Here is a 14,129-nt window from a genome sequence, read left to right on the forward strand (position 1 = left end):
TTAGCGACCAATTACTTACAAGCACTGTTCATGGCTGAGAAGACTTATTTTACTTTTCAGTCATTCAACACGGCTTGTATGGAACAACAGCTGAAGCATCTCTCTTTGTGTGTGTAAACATCAAGTGTTCAAAAGATAGGATATAAAAATTTGGGAAAATCATTGTTTTGGTTACCTGAAGACCTGATTTCTGAAAGTCTGACTTTCTGAATTTCAAACATGTCTCCTGACCAACATGAGCAACTAGTACTTAACATGCGTTGCTGCCACCACCACCACAGGCATCTAGTTTTTGTTATTGATATTATTATTTTAGGTGCATAACCATAAAATTAGCAAGACCAAAACCAGGCCTATTTAAGCATTTTGCTTTCAGAAAGTTATTCAGCTGCATTTTTAAAATGCACATCCTTTGAACAAATGCAGTAGAAAACTGAACAAGAGTCAAGAGAAAGGATGACATTTATTACATGTAAATAGAATCTGTTGTATCCAAAACTTTGCTGACTTTTTTTTTCTGGTCTTTCTTACGCATATCCTTTTAATTGACTGTTTAAATTTCTGCAGGACTCAACAGGGCAGAACCACAGCTATTCTGATCGGCTGCTACAGAAAGTTCTTAGCTCTGGTCATTTTGCTTCATATTTGCCTCATTCTTCCTGCTCCTCACATTAGTCCTCTGCTTGATATTTTTCCAACATCCTTTAAAACAAAGAGTCAAGACTTCATGCAACAGAAAAACAGATGAACCCATTAACTATAGCCCAATTCCCCTTTATACTCTTTGAACTAGAGAGGCCTGACAGTTCACTGAAGGGGTGCGGCAGGTCAGGTTTGAAGTCCATTAATACAGCTGCAAGGGCTTGCTTGCACAACACCTTTCCACGCTGCCTCTCGCTCTAGTTAGAGCTACAGTAAAACTTCCTTTGCTTTGATGAACACTGAAATTCATCAAGTTCAGCTCTCAGAATAGGTTTAAGACAGAAGGAAAATAACTATCTTTACCAATCTGCACCATTTTTTCTTGACTAATGCATGGGACAAAAGAGGCAAAGTTCCTCAGTTCTAGGCTAGCTATATTACCTTCCTCCAAGGGGTACCTTGGGAAGGTCCTTTAGTTTCTCTGAGACCCAGTTTACCCACCTATTAGATAGGCCTTCTTGACCAACTGTGCTGCAGAATGTGAATCCCTCTTCCAGATGCCCAGCCATTTCAGTATTATCTTCACAGATTCTTAAATTTAACACAGAGTATAAAGGACTGAGAAAAAAAAAGCATTTAAAGGATGGTCATTCCTTTCTTGCAGTGTTCCTCAGCTGTACCTGGCATCATCAAATGCAAAACATTGGCCGATATGGAAAAGAAGCTGTAGTTTTACTCTTCATCCTAATAGCCAGGATAGAGGAATCCATACGTAAAGGTTTTCATGATGTTTTGTCTCAGAAATATTTATCATTATATGAAGCAACAGATGATGTTCCATAGTTAACACTGCAGTGAAGAAATCTGTCTCTGTCCTCAAGTTCCATTATAATAAAAAAAATAAAAGAAAACAAAGAAGTGCATATAAATAACTATTTCTGACAAATAGGTATTTGTCATCATAGTTGCCAAGTGGTGTAATCACTTGCTCTTCTATCACAAATGAGGACCAACACAAACCAGTAATAGTAACAGTTTATTTTTATGTTGCACAACATGTTTTAATCTGAAAGCTCTCTGCAGAATATGGGCAAGATGGTGAGGAACCACAGCCAAAAGCTGTCCTACATCTACAGCAACCTACAAAAGACAGGCGGGAACCCAGTGCAAAAATTGCCAAGGTTTGAGATTTCAGTCAATCGGGGTAACTTGCTTCAGTGTTTGACTAGCCCCCCTGCGACAAACTCTTCCTAATCCCAAATCACAATTTCACCTGTTTCCACTCGTGTCTGTTGCCTCTTCCCCCTTCACTGTGCACCTCTGAGAAAAGTCTGGCTCTGCCCTCTCAGAAAGATACATACTCTCCTGTTGCATACATGAAGACAGCAATAAAGTCTCACTTTACCTCAAATCTAATTGTTCAGGAACATTCCAAAATACCATGTGAGACACATTACCCTCTACTAAATTTATCTATCTCTGAAGGAGAAAGTGTTGTGTCAATCCAACTGGGATTTTAAATTTTCCTGGAAACACTTCTGATAGAATTACTCATTGATAATTGATGAATTTAAATTACTTCTGACAATTAACAAAATTACAAGTGCAAAGTACTGCTTATTGGCAAATATAATGTCCTGGAATCTGCCTGCCTTCTTCATGTAATATTCCCTGTGCTGGCTCCCCAGTGGGATTTTTCACAATAAAATAAGCTGGATTGTGCCCAAAAAGCATATGATAATAAAGCTTTTCCTTTATATAGCTTATATTGTGCAACACATCTTGTTTATTTGTGTAAATTTAGAGTATGCACTTCTGGATGTATTCAGACTCAGGTTAGAAGTATTAGAGAACTGTCACAGTTACATGAGTACAAAATCTTTATTTCACAGTAATACGTAACAGAACTTCTGGCAGATAACATGCTGCCTGGTAAGGATGGATGCCTTACAAATAAAAAGGGTGGGAGAAGTGAAGGCTCTCAACATTCACCTGGTGAAAAGCTGAAGATCCGCAAAACCTTCAAAGAATCTGAACCACTCACAGGACTGGGATGTACATGTACAAGATGACAATTCCTGTATGGTAACTCAAGTGTAAAGCTTGGAAGTGTTACAAAACCAGCAAAGGTTTATGTGTATATTTTTAAATGGAAAACAGAGTAGAAAAATGACACAGAAACTGACCTTGACAGTTTCACAGGGATAGCACTTACATGAAGAGGATCGGTTATTCTCATTGTGCTGAGTGCCACAGGGCTGCCCAACAAGAGAGAGCTGTCTTCTATGTTTTGCTTCTCAAATGCAAGGTTTTGTTGTGGAGATTGCAAAAATGAAGATGCTTTTAAATTTAAACCATTTAAATATGCTTCCTACAGAACCTGAAGTTATTGCTCTCACATTTGGTTCTCTAATCCCTTAAATCCCTTGTTTTCATTTGCTGGTTTCAAAGCCTAACCAGTCAGGTAATGCTGTTTATCTGTTTTACACAGGTGAGAAGCACCATGCAAGAGGTAAAAATTAGGCTCCTGCTATTTAATAATTTCTTCTACCAGCTTTGTGCTTTTAACAAACGATTGACATTGACTTTCCCTTTGGCCTTTGAATCTCCAGATCACTTACCCAAATATCCAAACGTCTGCACTGGTGTCAGTAACAACATCTGGCAAAAAACAGCAGAAGTATATCTTGGTGAGGCTTTTCTTTCCCAGTTCAAGTCAATTTCTTTACCAAATTTGATGCGATACTGTTCATCGCCAAGGAAAGACAAAACATTCAGCCCTTTACCTGATACTTTCAGTCAAAATATGTGACCAGCCTATATAGCGCAGCTGAACACCTCGACCTCAAACCATTTTTAGAACATACTTGCATATTTCACTACATTTAAGGCATGTCTATAAATGGGGCTCCCAACAGTTCAAATTCTCTCAGCTCAAATGTTTTAATGAAACTAACAGTGAGGATCAAAGGTTTCTCTCATACTCTGTTTCGTTACTAAATGCATAAGGTCCGGCTGAGCTAAATGTCAGATTCTGACTTGCTTGATTTAGCCTTGCTATTTAGTAGTAATTATGGACAGAAGTCTCATTTAGATGTATTGATCCAGTCTTTAACATGAGGAATAAATTCAGTAGCTGAGCTATGGAAAACAGTGGATGAATTCTCAACCCATGAATCTCTACAAAGAACAAAGAAGCAGCGACGTGTTTGCCATAGTGCCGATTCTTCCACATGTAAGTCTGTAGTTAAACATGCTAAAAAAGCTTTTCCTCAGGGAGAAGCCATGTCACGAACAACAAAAAAACCTACGGCCAACCAATAAAGCCACGTATGTGGAAGGTTCCAATTCTGCCTTCATGGAAGACAGTATCCCAAATCGGGAAAGCATTTAATCATATGTTTCAGTCCACCAGAATTCATAAGAGTCCTTAAGTATGTGCTTATTTTTAAAAGATGCTTAAGTGCCATTGATTTCAAGTACATGATTAAGTGCTGTCCTCAAAATAAATGATTTCTGAAAGCAGGGTTGATGGAGTTTTATCACTGATTTTAATAAGAGCAGAACAGGAACTAAAGAATTTTAAGAATCCCAACTGCCTATCCAAATTGAATGTCTACATGACAGTAAGGAAAGTATATTCATATAATGTTGCATATTTATATTTCAGTTACCCAAATAAAGAAATTCTGAAATTAATGAAAAATCCTAAGCTCCTCATGCTAACAAAAGACATTTATCACCAACAGGATGAGAACTTCTCAGTTGCTGTATCACCCTATCTTAGAGGTTTGTGGGGTTTTTTTAAGACTAACAATAGAATTTTCTGGCTAAATATACTTATTTTTTAAGTTATTAAAAAATCCATAATATAATTCTGAGAGTTACCATAATAGACTGTAACAGCTGCTATGGTCTATTGTGTAAATAAGTAATTACAGAATTTACAGACTATCATGTAAATATGTAATTATGGACTTTTTAAAATGTGCATTATTTCCTTGATAGTCTATCGTTTAAATATGTAATTATGGACTTTAAAACATGTATTATTTACTCAGACTGCAACAGCTCCTTGGGACAGAGCTGTTATGGCCTATTGGGTAAACATGTAATTACGGAAATTTTAAAAATATGTATTATTTATTTGCTACTGCTGCTGTCAATATATCATGACAGCCATTTTTAGATGGCTACCATGTGGTCAATACTCTGTCAAGTCTTCATAGGTCACTTAAAGTACCTCTCTGCATGGTTGCGGTGCTATATAGCGAAGCCTTTGCCTTGCTAGGTATCTTACCACAGGGTCGTCAAACGAAAACCAAGCAGAGGACTCCACAAATAGTTCCATTAATTGGCCTTTTCCACAAAAATTCATAAATGCAGTCAAAAGAAAACCCTTCTGTCATTTCTTTCACAATTTTAATGAAGTAGAGTATATTTCACTGTGGTTAGGGGCTGGATAGAACATTCCCTGGAGGTTTTCAGTAAAGCAGTGAACTTAGTGCAATGCAATCAGTGGGGGGTTTATTCCCTAATGGCCTCTCAGATCACCTCTACATTAGCAGATAAGGCACGGAAACGAGCGATGACCTGTAAAGCAAAACAGTGCTAAGGAGCCAATGTCCATATTACATACTTTTCAGGCAGTTTATTACAGGCTAGTTCTGGTCTGGTCCCATGGCAGGAACACTCCCAAGCAGCAGATAATACCTTCTGGTATGGTTTAATCCAAGAGGAATCCAGTTTTTGCTCTGGGAGACCGCTCCACAATGAGAATCAAACTGCTGGAAGTAAGCCTGATCCCTTCTAATCATTCTTGATCTGAACTAAAACACTAAGGTAGAAACATCCACAGAATACACTCAGTCATGCCACTTGCATTCTGATTTCTGTACATCTTAAGCAGGAGACAGTTCTGTAATTTATGAAGTACGGCTTTTTTGCAGTGTACAAAACCATGAATTCCAGGAATGCTTCCAATGACAAGAGAATATTCTTCAAAGTGGTGGAAAAAAAAAAACTATTAAGGGGATTTTGCTTATCCAGGATGGAACTTCAAAGATGCTATTATTCTGAAAAAAATGGTAATTACCATTACCATTAAATATTTATGCTTTTAAACTACCCAAAGGCCCCAATCAGAGACGAATGCTAGGTGCTCTGCAAACATTTATTAATATCCCAACCTCAAAGACTTCACAATTTAAGAAATATTATCAAATATATTATACTCTATAGAATGTTTTTAGAAGCAAAATGAATCTGTTCTTAGGCCAAAATGTATGCACTGAGTCTATGATCTGCTGTGTCTGCATCTATATACTAATAATTCTAACATTTAGGCATGATCTTCCTAATAGACCATAGCAAAAAGCAGAAACAGAATAACTTATTCTTGTAAATATATAGGACAGTTATAGAGTATGGGACTGTGTTACACGTCAAACAATCCTACCCTTACATTGGAAATAGGAGTGGTATTGTCATTTATCTAAAATTATCTCCTCAATGAGAAAAAGAGAGAGAAGAAAGATGAAACTCATACAAGAAAAAATATTTTACAGATAAGGTACATTGCCATATGAAGATACATATATTATTCATTTTTACTAATGCTTTCTTCGTTGTCTACAAGCCTCATGTAATAATAAAGCCCTAAGAATTGAACCTAAATAGAAAACACTACACTGGGATGTTTAAACAAGAGTCCTGATAAAATAATCTCCATCCTAAGGAGAGATGGCAGGGCATTGGCTGGAGTGAGACTGAGTCTAGCTGTCAGCTCAACCATTCAGGATAGGTCTGGACTAACTGGAGGGAGTCCGGAACTTGACCTCTGAGGAACAGGGAAATAAATTGTGATTGCTCAGTACCGAGAGGAGATGACTGGCAGGGATGCGGTAATGTTCTTCGGATACATGAAAAGACAGGGAGGAGTGCATAGACTCCTCTTCATGTCCAATTTAGACAGGACAAGTGATAATAGAATTCAATATGGCGAGGGAGATTTGGGTCAATGGGTTTCCAAGGAAGACCACAAAAACTTTGTTGCAGAAAGTTTTTAAGAATGGAGTGAACAAACTTTGACCAATAATGGCACAGCTATCCTGCCTTTGAGAAAGGAGGATGGCCTCTTGAGATCCCTTTCTGTCTTGTTTCTACAGGGCTTTATGCACCAGAACTAACCACAAGCCCACTGCTTTAAACTCAGTTTCATGCCTAAAAGGCTGATGAAACCCCCTGAAATTTTATACAGTGAAGAACTCAAAAATGTGCTGAATAATACGCATCTTTGACACAGTCTAAATAAGGATAACATGCATATTTCAAAACCATATTTCATTTTATTCCCCTGAACAAGAATGTACAATAATACTATCTGTGCAAAGATAACCTTAAAGCAAACTTCACACTAATGAGTCATTAGGTGTGCATAAATAATGCTTTTATTATATGCAACATCAGTATGGACGATTATTTGTCAGGGCTCTGAGTGTACCAACAGGCTCTGCAACCTCTTCTGCCCCCTACCCAGGGGTCTGGCTGCCCATACTCAAGGCCAGCTCTGACAAGCGGCCAGACTGGACCAGATTGTTCTAAACTGTAAGAAAGAGAGGTGTGAGAAGACACTTTCTTACCTCCCTATATGTATCAGTAACATACATGTTATTTTCAACTTTTAAAAGGTCACACTGTTTACTTTTGAAAGGCAGAAAAAACTGTTTCATCCAAACCTATCGATCCTTTAGCAAGAGAAAAAAGCTGATGAGAAAACGTAGGGGAGAGAGGACCTTCAGCCTAAAGAAGCAACAAACATAGGCCCTGTTAAAATGCGAAACAATCCTCCACATCTGGAACCCAGGAGCTTTGATCTCCAGCCGTGAAGAGGATTTTCAGCTCTCTGTGATGAGTTCCACTGACGATTATGGATTTTCTGTAATAATAACCCTGCCTTTCTGAAAGTAGTTGGAAATATTTGTTCTCTGGGCCATGATACTTCACCACCTGTGTAAAGTGGGTCAGTTTTAGGAACTTGCAGGAAGAGTTGTATGTGACTTGCTGCAGGCTTGGAACTGAATGATGGGATTTCCTTCCAGAACCTGAGAATCTGCTATACTCCTTGCTCTTTTGAGCTGTTTATTCTGGAGCTCAGGCTGCATTTGCAAGGTCATGCCGGATACTACTCGTCACACTATGTTGCTTATGCGTGAAATCCTCATTTTGTGCAAAGCTCACAAATATATATTCATGTCATAGTATCTTAATGTCCAGGGATAGTTTGAGCGTGCCAAAGTGAGGGTGGCTGCCACACACACGCTGCATTATTGTGGCAAAATAAGGCAAAGCTGAAAGTTGCCAGTTTGAGACTGGAAATCTTATGGGAAGGTTAACATAGCTGCATTTCTGCAACTAGGTGGCTGGTAAAATAAGATCTTGCTTTCTGTGTCTGCAATTAGTTATGTGTGAAGTAGACGTGCCAAAATTGGAAGCAGTGTCCATTTTGTAACAGTAATTATTATTCTGAAGCCATTTTCAAGGTGGGATTATGGGCACTAAACCTCTGGGACTGACTGTGCTGCCCATGCGTTAAATCCTCATTCTGTGCAGACTTAATGAAAAAGATAGTTTCTTGTAATATGTTCTGTTTTGTCAGTTGCTCCTACACAGCGGTATAGGGATGCTTTCTTTGTGCTTAATACATGCAGTGATAATTTTTCCACATGCTCTTTCTGTAAATGTTCCACCACAAAACATTCTGTTAAACTGGAATTAAGGTTGTAAATATGCATTAATATGTTAGAGTAAATTCTGTACTAATTGACTGCCCATACAACCTCACTCACATAGATGGAGAAAAAGCTACTGAAGAACATTACAAGCTGGATTCTTACCCCAGAAATGCCACTCTATCTCCACATTCAGGGGTCTGACAGAGACTCAAATCCTGTGCTGAAGTTTATAAGAAACAGATGTTGGAGTATCAGGAATGCAAGATTCAACTCACACTTTACAAACATGAAGGACAAGACTGCTAAAGCACTCATCAGTAGCCTAAATGTGCTCTCACTGGAGTAAATGACATTTTTACCACTGACATTAATGACAGAAGAACTAAGCCAGTAATCAGTACTTTTGGAAATCCTATCCTCTGTGATTCAAATCAAACCAAATAATTTAGGTTTCTTTTGTTCCCTCACCTAACCTCTTTGTAAAGTCTTATCAGCCTTTCACCTACAGTTACATCACAGGATGAACCACACACCCCAAATTTACTTGATGTTCCAGCCACATAAAACACATCCTACTGGCAAAATCTCTGCTAATTCTTTGAGGAATCAAAGTCAGTATTATTTTTCCTCTTAGCCTTGAGAGATCTGTCCATTCTTGTGGCTGAAATTAAAATATTTCAGTTTCATAAGATTGCATTTTACTGCTAACATGTCAGGAGAGAAAACAGTATCAGAGAGCAAGTAAACCAGACAATAATTAACAGAAAATTAAATAACAGTAATTAATAAAGATATCTTCAAAGTAGTCTCTGAATGATAATACAAAAATTCACACTGGTGTTCTGAAGCTTGGTTTACTCCTACCTGTGATTTACTTTGAGGTCTTAGCATAAAAGGTGCTTAGAATTGGAAAAAAAAAACATTACCAGTATAAAAATTAGGTATGTTCTACACATTTTGTGTATTAATTTAGCAGAATATATTATCACACAACTTTACACTGTAAGCACAAGGTCACACAGGATATGACTTGTCACACTGTGTTGCCTATGCATGAAATCATCATTTTGTGCAGAGCTCCAAAATATATATTCATGTCAGAATATCTTACTGTCCGGCGACAGCCTGAGAGTTTCATCCTATTACATACTGGGGAACCAGATTCAACGTCATTTGAGAGGTCTCTTGTTCTCTCAATACCCGAATGAACTCTCATTAATCAAAAAACTACACTCACCAAAAGGGAACCAGCCCCATAAATGCCCTCTACAGTCTGAGACAAAATTATATCTGTTCTAACAGTATTTTTTTATCATTTCTGTGTGACTATCCCCATCAAACACCCAAAATATGGCATTGATTTTATAAAGTTAGTTATCTAAAAACAGAACCTAACTTTACTAAATACAGTAAATGAAACAAATTGTTTCTAGGGGTGTAATTGCACCGGCACTGCCAGTGTTGCATTAACTGCACAGATCTCAAGACAACCCTGGAGATAACATGACCTTCTCCAAACTTTCCATCAGCTGGTAAGCATACATTATAAGTTCAAGTGAACATACCAATGTTTGTAGTTTAATAAGCACCAGCTCCTACCTAACTCTGTTAACTGCCTACCCATCCATTCATCATTGTTCTGCCCAGCTTTGAATGTTTTTCTCCTCTAAACACATCCATACTGAAGAACAGGAAACAACAAAACTCTTTGAATATTAAGTCTCAGGGAAGCTTTTTTTTTTTTTTTTTAACCAGACATAAAACTGAGATTATTGTATAAGCAGTTTCGAGTGGGACAGCTTGCTCAACCAAATCCTTAAATCTAAGGAAATGTCACTTTGCATTAAGACCAGAAATATTACCTTGGTCTTCAATAAAACAGCAGAAAGCAGTAGCAGTTTAGAGATCAGAGCAGATAACCAGTGTAGCCTCCAGACCAGAACAGCAGGGCTGACATGATATTCAGGTAAATAGCCAGAACAGAACAGCAATTAACAGTTAACAGGCCACTTAAATTAAGAGCTTTTCTTGAGAAAACAGCCTCAGACCTTCAGAGACTCTAGGAACTGACAGTTCAAGCAGGAAGTAAGTGGCAAAAAATCGAAGCGTAAGGGGAATTTCCTCAACAGACCTTTTATCCACAGAATGTACAAAGCCAGAAATGCCTAGCCTAAATGTAGATCTAGGGGAACGTAGCTGCAGAGAGAAGGGAATAAAGAGAGGAAAAGAAACGAGGTTTTGACCAATGACCTTCTGAGAAATTAAAACATCATTTTCTTTACTGATAACTTCAGAGGCAAAATTTTGTGTGCTTTAACACTTAGCGCTAACCTGTGCTTTGTAACTTTGACAGGCAACTTGCCACCGCACCACCTGGTAATGCAAGACAGCTACCGAGGGTTTGCAGACAGACATGGATCTTGTGCAACAGCTATAGTTTGCAGGCCCCTCTGGCACTGCCACAGTGCACTGTGTGCTCCCACAGACCCAGCAGAGAGACAATCACAGCAGAGTCAAACCCGCAGTGCTTGCACAAGCACACCCAGGAGCGGCACCAATATGCATCGCCACGTTTCTGTTCTCCTCACTGTCTCAATGCACCACCACCACCATGTTGATATGAACACAGGCTTCTCAACATCACAACAATAAAGAATTATAAGATCTGCTGCCTTGGGAAGGGGCATGGAAAAGCATGCAAAGTGCATGTCTCAAGCTCCCAGGGTCCCAACACCTTTTTCATTTACAGTGCCTCATAACTCTACAATATCAAGCTTTTTCTCTTCATTCATGAATTTGACCTCCACAAACTTTTTAAGTCCAGCAGATCAAAGAGAAATAAAGAAAGATGCAGCTTCTCTACCTCTCCCATTCTTGCATAGATCAACGCACTCTGAATTAGGACATGTGGGAGTACAGCCCCAGAAATACACATTCAGCACTGTGTCAGAAAAAGCCTGGAACACACCAACTGTCTTCCCCAGCCCCGACGTCCTACTACCACAGTAATAATTTTGTCGGTCCTTCTGCTCCCAGCCTCTACCCTGACAAAACAGCCTGCAAAGCCCTGGAACCAACACACGCATGTTGCCACCTCCCCAACACTCTGATACGGGCCTGAGCACAGAGCAGCAGGACACACAGCCCATGTGTTCGTACCACAAAACCGGGGGGAGGCCACTGCCTGTTAGCCAGATCCAGGAGGGCAGAGGTGCCAGATTAGTTTTACAGCTTTCTAGCACTGAGACGTGTCTGGGGCCAGGGGACTTTTTGATGGACGCATGGGAGCAGCACTTGCAGTCTGCTTGAAAGGGTCATTTCCACATTTCAGAGTAGTGGCCTATGGGGGGCCCCGTGCCAGATCAGCAGTCCGGGGGCTGCTTCTTGGCAGGGGGAGGGACCCAGGCAACTTTCTGGCTGTTTTGGAGGGCCCGCTATGAAGTGGGGGGGGACAGTTCTGAGAAACACCAAGAGTAGCTAATCCCCTTACTTAGTTGAGGGAGGCTCGGGGCAAGAGGGTTCAGAGAGGGGAAAAAAAAAGTTTAGGAGTGAGGGTGTCTTGGTGCAAGGAAGACTGGGGGTGATGCTGTTTGTTTGGGGGTGAAGCTGTTTCGAAACAAGGGCGTTTGGGAGTGAGGAAGACTGGAACAAAAGCGTTGGGGGCAAGGATGTTTGGGAGCAAGGGCTTTTAAAGGCAAGGACCCTTGAAGATGAGGGTGTTTGAGGCTGAGGGTGCTTGGGGGCGAAAGCATTTAGGCGTTAAGAGCATTTGCAGGGCAAAGTTATTTCGGGGAGAGGGCATCTGGGGCCAAGGGCATTTGGCGGCTAGAGGGTTTGGGTGCGAGAGCGTTTTGGGGCCAGGGTCTCGGTGCTGTTGCCAGCTCCCGACTGCCTCCTCTGGTCCCCGCGCTCGCTCTGCCATGCGGCTCTCGGACACCGGGAGCAGGAGCCGCATCCAGCCCCCCCTCTCCCCCTCCCGTTCCCCCCGACGCTCATTTCGGGGCCTCTTCCCCCAACCCCCCCGCCCCGGAACACAAGCATCGTGAGCGGGCAGCGGCAGGCACCAGGGCCCGGCGGGGCAGGGCGGCAGCGGGCGGGCGGGGGGCGCGGCGGGGCCGGCCGCGGGGGCGGAGCTGCCAGTCAGCGCCGGGCGCCGTGACCCCGGGGCGGGGAGGCGGCACGGCGGCCGTGGGGACGCGGGGCGGCCGCCTCTGCCCGGTGCGGCGCGCCCGAGGACAGCGCGGCGGCGTGAACACCCCGCGTATGTGTGTGTGTCCCCCTCCCCCGGTGGTCGTCCCGTTCCCCCCCCGCCCCCCCGCGACACACAGAGACACGCACACACACACGGCACGGCACCGGGCGGGGGGAACCGCCTCGGCCCCAGCCCCGCCGCCCGCCCGGGGAGGGCTAGGGCGCCGGTCCGGCCACAGCAAGCTCCGCACTTACCCGGGCCGCGGCGAGGTGTCGGCGGGCGGGCTCCGGCGAGCCGTTACTGCGGGGGGCCGGGGGGGGCCGCTGGGGTTTGGGGGGGGTTCCGTAATCCAACAGTCTTTGGGCTGCCAAATGTAAACACTCCGCCATGATTTCTTTGTTTAGATAATTGAACCTGCCTCCCTCTCCCTCGCCGACTCTCGCTCGCTTTTATTTATTTATTTCCCCCCCTCCCGTCATCATCATCATTATGGCTTGTGTGGGGTGGTTTTTTTTTTTTTTAAAAGGGTTGTTATTTACTAGCTGCATTTAACAACTGGGTTTACAAATATGTGTGCGTGTGTACATACATATATATATTTTTAGGTAGCAATCTATACCTCCGGGGGGGCGATGGGAGGCACTGCGGAGAGGACGCCGCTCCCCCCGTCCGGGGACTCCCTGTTCCCCCCCGCCCCGCGGGCGGCGAGGCTGCGGCTGCCGGGGCGGCGGGAGGCCGCGGCCGGGGCAGCGCAGGAGGGCGGCCCACCTCGCCACCGCGCCGCGCTCGCCTGGAAAAGGCAGGGTTTTTCCAAAGGCATTACCTCTTCCAGCGGGAAAGTAGCAGCCTGCCGCGGGGGAGACGGATGGAAACTTCCAGATTTAAGTTTCTTCACTGCATGTCCCGAAAATGCAAGCTGGACGTGAAAGCAAGCTTGTTGTTTTTATCTATTAGTATTACGTGGGAATTCCCCATCAGGAAATACGGTTTTGTTATAGGAAATGTGGATGTGTTATAGGAATGTGGATGTGTTACCATGGCTAAAGAACATTTCCCTTGCATTCCCACTTTGGCAGCAAGTTTCTCCATTTGGAAATATCAGAATATTTCCTACGGCAGTGCTCCCTGCAAAAGACTTCAAAGCACGTCATCAATGCCCATAAATCCTTTTTCACAGACCTGATCCCAGCAGATCACAACGTCCCAGGACCCTCCTGGAAGCGCCCTGGGAGGACACAGGAGGCTGAGTTGCGGTGCTGAGCACACCAGCCACCCAGGAAGGATCTGGTGCCCCACATCTTCCACAGGGCATTTGAGGGGTTTTAGGCACCACGTCACTCAGGAATTGCGTGGAAGAATCTAGAAATTCTCCCTGGGCTGTATTTTGTTCATTCTTGCATTAAGAAAGAGCACTGCCTCCCTCTGCCTCCTGAGTGTTTACTTCACCATCATTCATTTCTAGGAGGTCTTCAACGCAATGAAATGTACAGCATTTGTAGGGTTATCTTTGCTGCTGGTGTGTAGTAGGCAATACCACAAAGACAATTTAAAAAATCATTATA

General features: G+C 42.4%; 1 long non-coding RNA gene across 1 annotated transcript in view; it reads right to left on the reverse strand.

Moving 5' to 3' along the window:
• LOC135312851 (uncharacterized) overlaps nt 1-13,346 on the reverse strand; it is a 204,974-nt gene extending 191,628 nt beyond the window's left edge. Inside the window, exon 1 of the long non-coding RNA XR_010372470.1 lies at nt 12,822-13,346. This is a non-coding gene — a long non-coding RNA (uncharacterized LOC135312851). The remainder of the gene's footprint in view (nt 1-12,821) is intronic.
• Between the last annotated feature and the right edge of the window lie 783 nt (nt 13,347-14,129).

The sequence above is a fragment of the Phalacrocorax carbo genome, chromosome 3 (assembly GCF_963921805.1).
Source record: "Phalacrocorax carbo chromosome 3, bPhaCar2.1, whole genome shotgun sequence".
NCBI classification, from domain to species: domain Eukaryota; kingdom Metazoa; phylum Chordata; class Aves; order Suliformes; family Phalacrocoracidae; genus Phalacrocorax; species Phalacrocorax carbo.